This window comes from Mesoplodon mirus (genome assembly GCF_964341445.2).
Source record: "Mesoplodon mirus genome assembly, chromosome: 15".
Classification (NCBI taxonomy): Eukaryota; Metazoa; Chordata; class Mammalia; order Artiodactyla; family Ziphiidae; genus Mesoplodon; species Mesoplodon mirus.
In genome coordinates this window covers 42,172,738-42,185,004 of record NC_138991.1, presented here as the reverse complement: position 1 = coordinate 42,185,004, position 12,267 = coordinate 42,172,738, and the positions used below count along the sequence as shown (strand labels likewise).

At 44.7% G+C, this 12,267-nt stretch overlaps 2 protein-coding genes across 2 annotated transcripts in view; one reads left to right on the top strand and one right to left on the bottom strand.

Annotated features, from left to right (window-relative positions):
- The window catches only part of SEPTIN14 (septin 14), a gene marked incomplete at both ends in the record, with an annotated part of 568,759 nt that overhangs the window by 468,754 nt on the left and 87,738 nt on the right, over positions 1-12,267 (bottom strand). The gene's annotated exons all lie outside the window — the stretch shown is intronic.
- The window catches only part of TPST1 (tyrosylprotein sulfotransferase 1), a 136,255-nt gene continuing 131,301 nt past the window's right edge, over positions 7,314-12,267 (top strand). Inside the window, exon 1 of the mRNA XM_082645138.1 lies at positions 7,314-7,406. The gene's annotated coding sequence lies outside the window, so the exon portion shown is untranslated. The remainder of the gene's footprint in view (positions 7,407-12,267) is intronic.

The following is a 12,267-nucleotide window of genomic DNA, read 5'->3' as shown; positions in this document are numbered from 1 at the left end:
GGATGGTCAAGGAAAGTGTTTCAGTGGGGCCCTGAAAACCTGGTGGGACTTAAGAAGAGGTGAGAGGATTCTCAGGGTGAAGACTGTAATCTGGGACCCAGGTGGGAAACCTGAAGTGAGGAATGGAGTCCGAGTAGTTAACTTTTGAGTAGCTAGCTTGGACATGGAATACAAAAAAGGGAAGAGAGAAAAGGGAAACGGAAAAGTTCTTATTTGAGCACTACTGCTGTGAGTTGGTTTCGGATTTGTGGAATGTTTAAAGCCAGATCTTTGAGGCTTGGGTACTTGGGTGAGTTCTCCGAGGAATCCTTTTCTTCAGTCACTAGATGTGAAGCAAACACACCTCTCCTTCTAGAAAATTCTCTCCCAAAATTGTCCTCCTTAAATCCAATTGCCAACCTTTTTAGACCTTTGACAGGGCAAAGAGTTAAGACTAAATTAACTACTTTTCAGAACCTTATAAATTCTGTGTTTGGTTTTAGCCCAGGGTTTCTCAGCCTCAGAGCCACAGACAATTTGCTTGGATAATTCTTTGCTGTGCGCACTGTCCATGCACTGTAGGATGTTTAGCAGTGTCCCTGGCCTCTGTCAGCTAGGTGGTTAACACCCTCCACTTCCAGTTGACAAGCAAAAACATCTCCAGACATTTCTCACTGCCAGATGTCCCCTGGGGGTGTTGATGACAAAATCGCCCCAGGTTAAGAACCACTGACCCAGCCCCCTTGCTACTCAAAGTGTGGACCATGGACCAGTACCATAAGTATCATCTGGGAACTTGTTAGAAATGTAAATTGTCAGGCCCCCACCCTAGACCTGCTGAATCAGAATCTGCACTTGAACAAGATGTGTGATTTGTATGCTCATTAAAATGGGAAGCCTGGTCTAGTACACCGTGGCATGCGGGATCTTAGTTCCCTGACCAGGGATCAAACCCGTGCCTCCTGCAGTGGAAGCGTGGAGTCTTAACCACTGACTGCCAGGGAAGTCCCGAAACTGACATTTTTAACATAAAAAGAAAAAAAAATATTAAGGCCATGGCCTGGCCTTACTGGCACAGTATTCTCTTGCACCGGCCCTTAACTCGGGGCTTGCATTAGAATCTCCACAACCTTTCCCAAACTAGATGGGTCTAGGCCCCAGATTTCTGATTCAGTGGGTTCAGGGCCTATGACTTTTGAGACGTCTCTCCAGGTGATGTGTTCTCAGTTAAGGTCCCTTGGGCTGACTTTACTGGGTACTTAGCTGCTTCCTTCCAAATCAACTATCCAAGTTGCAGAATCTCTTGAGAGAGAATATTTGGCTACCAAGTGAGCCCTGGCCATGTTTCAGAAGCACAGGGGAAATAGGGTCATACTTGGATTCTGGAGTGGAATCTTCTCAGGCCTCCAAACCTGGGGAACGGTTGTCTCTGGGAGTCGCTGGTTGCTGAATCCCCTTCTCTTGCCTGGAGGACCCAGGGAGCTGCTCTTTCTGTCATCACATCCTGCATTGCACACACCCCTGCTGAAACTCTGGCCACCAAGCTCAGGCATAGCATTCCTTCCAAGAATACCCAGGCTCTCTTAATTTCCTCTGTGTCCTCGGACAAGAATGGCTGGAAAAAGTGACAGGGCGGGCTTTCTTGGAAAGCAATCTGGCCTGCATCAGCATTAATGAGTAAAATGTGTCCTCATGCGGCTATTCCCCAACAGACAGCACATTCCCAAGCTATTTTAACTCATCGGTTCAGAAATCCTAGAGTCCCCATCCTCAGTCCTTGAGGTCTGGATCCTTTTTCTCCCAGAGAATCAGACCCAGACATCATTGATTAAAGGTTCTATAAGTCTCAGAGAATAGTTCCCTATCTATCATCTATCTGTGTATCTGTCATCTCTCTATCATCATCTAGATATAGATTGACAGTTGTAGAGATATTTATGTTACAGAGTGTTAAGAAATTCAACTGAGGAATTGTTAAAGATCTTATTGGCTTTATTCAATGATTCATGAATCGGGCAGCATCCCATCTAGCAGATAGAAAGGAGCTCCCAGGAGCTGTACAAAATAAAAGACTTACTGGCAGAAGGAAGGGGGTAAGGAAGTTAAACTAGCAAAAAGTGGATTGGTTTCAGCAAGGTCACCTTTCTTTAGGGGAGAGCAGGGGTCTATCAGGCAGATTACCTCACTGACCAGGTAATTCCTCATTGACTGATTTAAGATTCAATTTCCAGGAGATGCCAAAACTATAATAACTATTATTATTTTCTAATAAGTTTATAATTTGTTTATTTTTGGCTGTGTTGGGTCTTCATTGTGGTGCACAGGCTTCTCATTGTGGTGGCTTCTCTTGTTGCAGAACATGGGCTCTACGTGCGCAGGCTTCAGTAGTTGCAGCACGCGGGCTCAGTAGTTGTGGCACGCGGGCCCTAGAGCGTGCGGGCTTCAGTAGTTGTGGTGCACGGGCTCAGTAGTTTTGGTTCGCGGGCTCTAGAGCACAGGCTCAGTAGTTGTGGCACACGGGCTTAGTTGCTCCACGGCATGTGGGATCTTCCCGGACCAGGGCTCAAACCCGTGTCCCCTGCATTGGCAGGTGGATTCTTAACCACTGCACCACCAGGGAAGTCCCCAAAACTATAATTATTAAGTCTCACTTAGGTGCCATGTGGCTTAGTATAAGTGACTCCATTTTGGGCCTGTTGTCTTGTTTTTAACAAAAATAATGTAATCTTGATTTAGAAAGTTTGGAACATGATACAATTTTTACAACCCTGTTAAAGTTTAGTGGCCAGAACCTTCTTGGAGCTGTCAAAGTAACTTAGAAAATGCCAAGAATAGGCTGCCTTTTAGAATCATAGAAAACTGGACTATCTTTATTATGCTTCCCAAGGCCGTGGAAGCAGGCCATACACCATTCCAGGCCCTGTCCAAAAGAATGTATTTTCCCAGTCTACTGGGTCTTTTATTGTCCTACAAAAGTTAATTTTTTTTTCCTTCACAAATAAACATGCAATTGACTAGTTACAGTGTGGTAAACACCTGACTTGAAGCTAAAGAGTCACCAATTTTAGTTCAGCTAATCATTCCCACTTCTGTCTCAACTGGGTTAAGTTCATGAGACCTTTGTTTCTTATCACTGATCAGCACTTGTATAGTATTTTTATATCATACTCATTTGTATAGTATTTTTCTCTTCAATTAAATATTTAAATAATGACATCAGTTGCTATCCTGAGAATGATGACAACTGGTGATGCTGAAATGAGACTCTTGGCAGCTACGCAGCACCCCCAGGAGTTAGCTTGAAATCATCCAGAGTCAGATGAGAGATAAAAGTGCAAATTCAGGCTTTGAAAAGTGCATTAGGTCTGTCCGTGTATAGTGTATGAAATGTATGAATGTGTAGACTGTTTAAGTCTTGAATTTAGCAAAGTTGAGGACTGTCGGTATATATAGGACAAACCCTTTCCCTGCAGCACCGTATCTCCAAAGTTCTTCCCTCCAATCTCCTGAAAACTCAGAGCCTGACTCTCCTATCACTATAACAACCCCTGCCTCATGGTGAATAGCGTCATTATCAAGAGTGGTAGGGCTTCCCGGGTGGCGCAGTGGTTGAGAGTCCGCCTGCCGATGCAGGGGACGTGGGTTCGTGCCCCGGTCCGGGAAGATCCCACGTGCCGCAGAGCGGCTGGGCCCGTGAGCCATGGCCGCTGAGCCTGCGCATCCGGAGCCTGTGCTCCGCAACGGGAGAGGCCACAGCAGTGAGAGGCCCGCATACCGCAAAAAAAAGAGTGGCAGAAGTGGTGAAGACTTTTAGTATTTCTCTTGAAGTCCCATCTGGAGCTTGCATCTTATTTTGGGGGCTTCTTGATATCTTGACCTATGGGACACTTGCCAGTTGGGCCTATAACAGCCCTCGAGTGATCATCTGGGTGATCATAGTGACAAATATGATAATTAAATTCTAACCAAAGTTTGCCATCCACACATAAAAATAAGACAAGTGCTTAGAATAGATAAATCCTGTGTAAAAAGGAGGATAAGGGCGATCACCTCTGATTAATTATCCCAAGAGAGGCAGCAAAATTCCTGCAGGGGAAGGGAACAGAGTGCTGGCCTGTGCTAGAGAAGGTTCTCTCTAGGGGCACCAGACTGCAGTCCAAATTGTGAGCCTGTTAAGGCCAGGTGCCGAGGCTCACTTACCTGGAATCTGTTTGAGAATACCCGTTTTCAGTCTACTCAACTGCATTAGGTAGGACTCTTGGTTGTGAGTGGTAGAAACTCAAAATAGCTTAAGCCTGAAGATGAATTTATTTTAAGGAACAGTGGACCCTTGGAACCAATGGATCTCTTGGAACATGGGTGTCTTGGAACCCAGGAGCAAGAATGCAACCGGGCCTCAGAAACTATACGGAGTCGGAGACTCAAACACCACCAGCCTCTCTGTCTTGTTTCTATGCCTCTCTGAGAGCTTCACTCTTTTTTCTCAGCAATGCATCTGCCTCCAATCCTTCAGTCCAGATCATCTGAAACATGATGGTAGAGAGCTCCTAAATTTTATATTTTTACAACCTCAGACACCAACAAGAGCCTGTTTCAATTCTCTATCAGTCTCTGGTTCAAAAAATCTGGGAGAAGGCATTCATTGGATCAGCTTGAAGCAGGTGCCTTCCCTTGAGCCAATCAGCTGTGGGCAGCGGACAAGGTCACATGAAAACCTGGCAGCCTGGAAGCAGGAAGCAAGGAGCAAGGGCAGCAACTAAAAGGCAAGTAGTGCCAGCCAGTCATTCCTGTGGGGTGTCCACTGAGCCAACAATTCCACCATTTTGATGTCTTCTTTTGTATTCATTGATCTATGTCTGAGGCTGGAGAAATATGCCATGTTCATAGATTGGAAAACAATATTTTAAGGATCAGTTCTCCCCAAATTGATTTCTAGATTATACATATCCTTATCAAAATCTCAACATGTTTTTTTTCTGTTTTTGGTATTTATTTTGTTTCATTTCTAAATTATGATTTTTATTTATTTTGTAAAATTTATTTATGTATTTATTTATAATTTTTAAATGATTATATTCTATTTATTTAGGTCTTTAGTTTCTTTTTTTTTCAAAACAGACTTTTTATTCAAGTATAGTTGATTTATAATGTGTTAGTTTCAGGTGTACAGCAAAGTGATTCAGTTACACATACGTGTGTGTGTATATATATATATATATATATATATATATACACACACATATATATTCTTTTTCCAACTCTTTTCCATTATAGGTTATTACAAGATATTGAATATAATTCCCTGTGCTATACAGTAGGTCCTTGTGGGTTATCTATTTTATATACAATAGTGTATATCTGTTAATCCCAAACTCCTAATTTATCCCTCCCCCTCCCCATTTCCCCTTTGGTAACCATAAGTTTGTTTTCTATGTTTGTGAGTCTGTTTCTCAACATGCTTTTTAATAGAACTTGACAGGCTAATTCCAAATTTATATGAAAATACAAAGGGCCAAGAAGAGCCAAGATAGTGGTCTGTTCTGAAGCTCTGGTCCAGAAATGATCTACTTCTTACTCACTCAAGATGTGACTTTTTTTTTTTTTTTTTTTTGCGGTACACGGGCCTCTCACTGTTGTGGCCTCTCCCGTTGTGGAGCATAGGCTCCAGATGCGCAGGCTCAGCGGCCATGGCTCACGGGCCCAGCCGCTCCGCGGCAATGTGGGATCCTCCCGGACTGGGGCACGAACCTGCGTCCCCTGCATTGGCAGGCGGACTCTCAACCACTGTGCCACCAGGGAAGCCCAAGATGTGACTTTTAAAAAAAATGTTAGAAAGAAAGAAAAACTAGCAGCATACTACCCACAGTTTTCACTCAATAAAGGAAGGGAAGGTCAAAAGCAGGCTAGAGCTCCATAGGCACAGCCAGAAGCTTGTTCACAGGCACACAGGAAAGAAGATCCGGGGGAAAAGAAGAACAATTAAGTGAATAACGGGGAGAAACTGTGTGCTATACAGTAGGTGCTGCCTTCCTTCCATCCTCTGACTCTCATGAGAGAGTATCGCTGGTAACCCACCCTAACTGGAACATACTGGAAAGGGAATTTTGGAGTCTGTAGATCAGCCTAGCCAGCTTGCCACTTCACACGTCCCCTGCACTAGTGTGAGTGCCAGTTTTGATAGATAATGCCAGGATATAGTCATCAGTCTCACCTTATCCTGCACATCATTGCCAACGGCTGGCCCCCAGCTTCTGGCTGTGTCTCTTGTGGTCAGGCTCTTTCCCCTCCAAGTGGCCCTGTCCACCTTGTCCTTTGAGCCAACCTCAAATCTAGCATGTGTGTGTGTTCAGGCCTCTCTGGCTGTTCAAGGCCCAGCTGGTCCCTTTGCTCAGACTCCTCCATCTCACACCCCAGAACTCCGAGCTCCTCCACAGCAGTGCAGAGATTTGCTCTTTTGGGAATGGGGTTCACCCCTGCCCACAAATGTTTCACTTAATCAAGGATTTGTTGTTTTAAAAATGACTTTGCTGGTAACTTTATTTGCATTAAGGGCATTCACATTCCTCTGCTGCCTGTGGCCTAGAATTGCTGACTTCAGGCCTTCTGGGAGCCCTGGGCATGGAAAAGCCCTGCAGATTCTGCATCCATATTATGCTCATTGTGTGTGTGTGTCTGTGTGTGTGTGTGTAAATATTTTACCAGAATGTAAACAAGGTGTGGGCTTGCTGCCTTGTTCACTGCTGTGTTTCCAGTGCCTGCACAGGGCCTGGCACACGGTGGGCACTCAATAAACATGTGTCAAATGAATGAATACAGCATACACGCACATTTCTGTACAAGGACCTGGGTACAATGTGTAAACATCTCTGTGCAGATATGTTATTTTGTGCATGTGTGTGTGTGTGTGTGTGTATATGTGTGGCAGGGGGAGGACAGAAATATTTGGGTAGGCCCAAAACAGCCATCAGGGCCTATTTTAATTACTCCTAATCATCAATATAGAATTTGTTAGAGAAATATGTGGAAAACTAACGTATACATGAGAGCATACATGAATTCCTTCCATGGCAAGTTGACTGGTGGCCCCCAAAAGATATGTACTAACTCCCAGAAACTGTGAGTGTGACCTTATGTGGAAAAAGGCTCTTTGCTGATGTAAGTTAAGGATCTCACTATGAGATCATCTGGGATTATCTGCATGTCCCTAGGATCCTGCCCCAAATCCAATGACAAGTTTCCTTATAAGAGAGAGGAAGAGGAGGCCATGTGACCACAGTGGCAGAAACTGGAGGATACGGCCAAGGAAACCAAGGATTGCCAGCAGCCACTAGAAGCTGGAAGAGGCAAGGAAAGATTCTCCCCTGGAGCCTGCAGAAAGAGCCCGGCCCTGCTGACGCCTCGATTTCAGACTTCTGACCTTCAGAACTGTAAGAGAATAAATTCCTTTTGTGTTAAGTCCCCCATTTGTGGTCATTTGTTACAGCAGCCACAGAAAATGAATACACCTTCTGTCCAGCACACAAGAACTCGTGGCCAGTTTGTCCCAGGCTGTGTGTGTCCTGTGGGTGTGCACCCCTTACTTTCCACCATGACTGCCAGCCCAGGGTTGTGTACAACAGCAGAGCAGATATTTGTAAGGAGTGGAGCAAACAGGCAGGGGGCTGTGAGGGAGCCTGGCTGGGAAGGCCAGGCCAGGCCCAGAGGTCTGGAACCCTTCAGATTCACTGGGGGCCCCTGGAAATATTCTGGAAATAATGCCTCTAAGGCATTCCCCCCCCACCGCCCCGCTGAGCACTAGGGGCCACCAGGGAATAAGGAGGAAAGGATGGTCTTCCTGCTTCCTGCAAACTGGTCCCTCTCCAGCTCATGATTCTGGTGAAGGGGCCAGTACGCTTGAGGCTGCCCTGAGGTGCCTGGTGTGGTGTGACTCCACTCACACCTCAGTGAGCTGCAGCTCAGCTCCCAGCATAGCACTCAGACTGCCTGCCCTGCTGTCCACACAGTTTCCTGTCCCCAGTGCTTTTCCTTCTCTGCCCATCCCGGTTCTGTGATCTCCAGAGCCTCAGCTCCGGGCCACCGGCCAACTCCACTTTCCTTGAATGACTGGCAGGCACATCAGGGCCAGGCAAGAATCATCATCAGACAGGGAGCAGGATATTTTCACAGTCTCTGAAATGCTAAGTCATTTCAACAGATTGCTTATAATTACAAAAGGAAAAACTGTAACTTCTCAGTGGAGAAACCCGGCAGATACCACCTTAACCAGATCATCAAAGTTAACGTCACCAATAATGGGACAAACTGACCTCGTGTGTGCCTCCTGCTGCCATGTGCTGTGAAAGGCACAGCCTCACTCTCGGGGCCTTCCTGCCCCCGCCAAATGCATAACCTGAGACAGCAAAGTCAAGTCAAAGCTATTTTACAAATAACTAGTATGCCTTAAGAATGAAAAAGGGAGAAACTGTTCGATATTGTAAGAGACTAAAGTGATACAACTAAATGCAACACATAGATGATGTGAATCAAAAATGTCACCTGCCCTATCAGTAAACAAAGGATGCTGCAGCCATCAAGCCATCACATTACAGGCACCCCTGAGGGTGAGCCCTGTGGGAACTCAGGATGGGAAAGAACTGGATACTGGCCCTGGATAGCTAAGGTGCCTATCAAAGGAATGATTTCAGTGAGCCCAGACTCTTGCATCTTCCCATATATAGAAAAGCACTAAATTCATTACCTTCAAATGTCTGGTTGTTTTCTTTAATTAACATTTTTTTTTGAGTGTAGAAAGCGAGATTTATTAAGTACATTGCAAGGGAACAGCCGGCAAGACCAGGAGGGTCTGCCAACAGTAATCTTTTTTTTTTTTTTTTTTCTGGTATGCGGGCCTCTCACTGTTGTGGCCTCTCCCGTTGCGGAGCACAGGCTCTGGACGCGCAGGCTCGGCGGCCATGGCTCACGGGCCCAGCCGCTCTGCGGCATGTGGGATCTTCCCTGACCAGGGCACGAACCCCTGTCCCCTGCATCGGCAGGCGGACTCTCAACCACTGCGCCACCAGGGAAGCCCAACAGTAATCTTTTGATATGCCAGCTACTGGGTTTTTGTTGCTAAATGCCTGTATACCCTGGATCCTTCCTGACCTCTTTGGAGCCGTCCGTCAGAGCTGTCTGCAAGGCTACTCCCGGGCTTGAGTGCTCACAAAGTCCTCCGAGGGACTTTCCTGGTGGTCCAGTGGCTAAGACTCTGCTCTCCCAATGCAGGGGCCCTGGGTTCAATCCCTGGTCAGGGAACTAGATCCCACAGGCCGCAACTAAAAGATCCCGCATGCTGCAACGAAGACCCAGCACAGCCAAAAAAATAAATAAATAAATATTAAAAAGAAGAAAGTCCTCCACATAAAACATAATTCTCAACTTTTAGGTTGTACATTTTTTTCAGTAGACAATGAGAATGAAAAAAATGGTTGTGAAGGACATAATTTGGACAATTGGGGAAATTTAAATAGGGACTGTATATGTAGATAGTAAATAATATCATATCAATGTTAACTTTCCTTCATTGGATCATAGTACAAGAGAATGTCCTTATATTTAGGAGGTACCAATGAAGTATTTAGGGGTAAAGCGACACAAGACACAATGTCTGTAATTTATTCTCAAATGGTTCAATAACTAAAAATAATGATAATTATAGCTAGCTAGCTAGATGGACAGAGAGAGATATTAAAACAATTGTAGCAAATGTTAGCAACTGATGAATCAACAGTCACTTGGTAAGGGTACATATATTGGAGTTAATTGTACTATTCTCACCAATTTTTTTCTAGTTTAAAAAATTTCAAAATAAAGTAAAAAAAAACCCAACTTTGTGAACTATAGAGATGTAGAACAAAGTGAACTGTTGATTCTTCAGGGAGATGCTGTCCCATCATTCAATTTAATCCATCTCAGCAAACATTCCAAGGCCTCTTATGGGCCCATAAACAGTGTTGGGTGTTGCAGGGAAAAATCCATCCCCCATCTAAGCAGCTTCCTATCTGATGGAGGTGAGTGGGGAAAACCAGACAAATACACAAAGAACAAGAATACAAAGCAGAATGGGAGAAAGGCCTTAAGAAAAGTGTAAATTGGGACACAGGTCACAAGAGTCACAGAGATGAGACCCTTGTGAGCAGAGTTGGCATTTCAGTGTAATGTAAGGTTGGCTGAATTTGCACTGGTAGAGTTGCACTGAGTTTTCACTGGCTGGGTTGAGGAGTACAACACAAGTAGAAGGCTATGCATGAGCACAGGACCAGAGTAGAGACAGGGGCACACTGAGTGGTGAGCAAGTCTTCGTTGCCTTGAGTGCCTTTGTTAAGTATGTGTAGGAAAGGCAGTGCTTGTCTTCTCCTCTTCTTAGGTTCAGTGGCTGTAGCCTGAGAATTAAACTGACAAACAACACATTACAGGCATACCCTGTTTTTTTGTGCTTCGCTTTGTTGTGCTTCACAGATACTGTGTTTTTTTTACGAATTGAAGGTTTGTGGCAACCCTGCAAGGAGCAAGTTTATTGGCACCATTTTTCCAACAGCATTTGCTCACTTCATGTCTCTGTGTCACATTTTGCTAATTCTTGTAATATTTCAAACTTTTCATTATTATATTTGTTATGGTGATCTGCGATCTTTGATGTTACTGGTTGCTTTTTTAAAATTTGGCTGCGTTGGGTGTTCGTTGCTGCGTGTGGGCTTTTCTCTAATTGCGGCGAGCAGAGGCTACTCTTTGTTGCCGTGCACAGGCTTCTCATTGCAGTGGCTTCTCTTGTTGTAGAGTACAGTCTTTAAGCACGGGGGCTCCAGTAGTTGCGGCACGCGGGCTCAGTAGTTGTGGCACACAGGCTTAGTTGCTCCATGACATGTGGGATCTTCCCGGCCCAGGGCTCGAACCCGTGTCTCCTGTATTGGCAGGCGGATTCTTAACCACTGTGCTACCAGGGAAGTCCTGATGTTACTATTATAATTGTTTTGGGAGCCATGAACTGCACCCATGTATGATGGCAAACTTAATCAATAAATGTATGTGTTCTGACTGTTTCACCAACCAGCCATTCCCCCATCTCTCTCACTCTTCTCAAGACTCCCTATTCCCTGAGACACAGCAATATAGAAATTAGGCCAATATATAACCCTACCATGACCTCTTAGTGTTCAAGGGAAAGGAAGAGTTGCATGTCTCTCACTTTACATCAGAAACCAGAAGTGGTTAATGAGGAAGGCATGTTGAAGGCCAAGACAGGCCACAAGATAAGCCTCTTGAGCCAAACAGTTAGCCAAGTTGTGAGTGCAAAGGAAAAGTTCTTGAAAGAAACTAAAATTGCTATTCCAGTGAACACACAAATGATGAGAAAGCAAAACAGGCTTTTTGCTGATATGGAACTTCTTTTTTTTAACATCTTTATTGGAGTGTAATTGCTTTACAATGGTGTGTTAGTTTCTGTATATAACTAACAAAGTGAAACAGCTGTATAACAAACCTGTATAACAAAGTGAAACAGCTATACATATACATATATCACCATATCCCCTCCCTCTTGCGTCTCCCTCCCACCCTCCCTATCCCACCCCTCTAGGTGGACACAGAGCACCAAGCTGATCCCCCTGTGCTATGCGGCTGCTTTATGGAAGAAGTTTTACTGGTTTGGTTAGAAAATCAAATCAGCCACAACATTCCCTTAAGCCAAAGCCTAATGCAGAGCAAGGCCCTAACTCTCTTCAGTTCTGTCAAGGCTGAGAGAGGTAAGGAAGCTGCAGAAGAAAAATTTAAAGCTAGCAGAGGTTGGTTCATGAGGTTTAAGGAAAGAAGCCTACTCCATAGTATAAAAGTGCAAGGTAAAGAGCAAGTGCTGATGTAGAAGCTGCAGCAAGTTATCGAGAAGATCTAGCAAAGATCATAAACGAAGGTGGCTACACTAAACAACAGATTTTTCAATGTAGACAAAACAGCCTTCTGTTGGAAGAAGATGCCATCTGAGACTTTCATAGCTAGAGAGGAGAAGTCAACGCCTGGCTTCAAACTTCAAAGGATAGGCTGATTCTCTTGTAAGGGGCTAATGCAGCTGGTGACTTGAAGTTGAAGCCAATGCTCATTTACCATTCTGAAAATCCTAGGGCCCTTGAGAATTATGCTAAATCGACTCTGCCTATGCTCTATAAATGGAACAACAAAGCCTGGAATGACAGCACATTTGTTTACAAATACTGACTACTTTAAGCCCACTGTCGAGACCTACTGCTCAGAGAAAAAGAA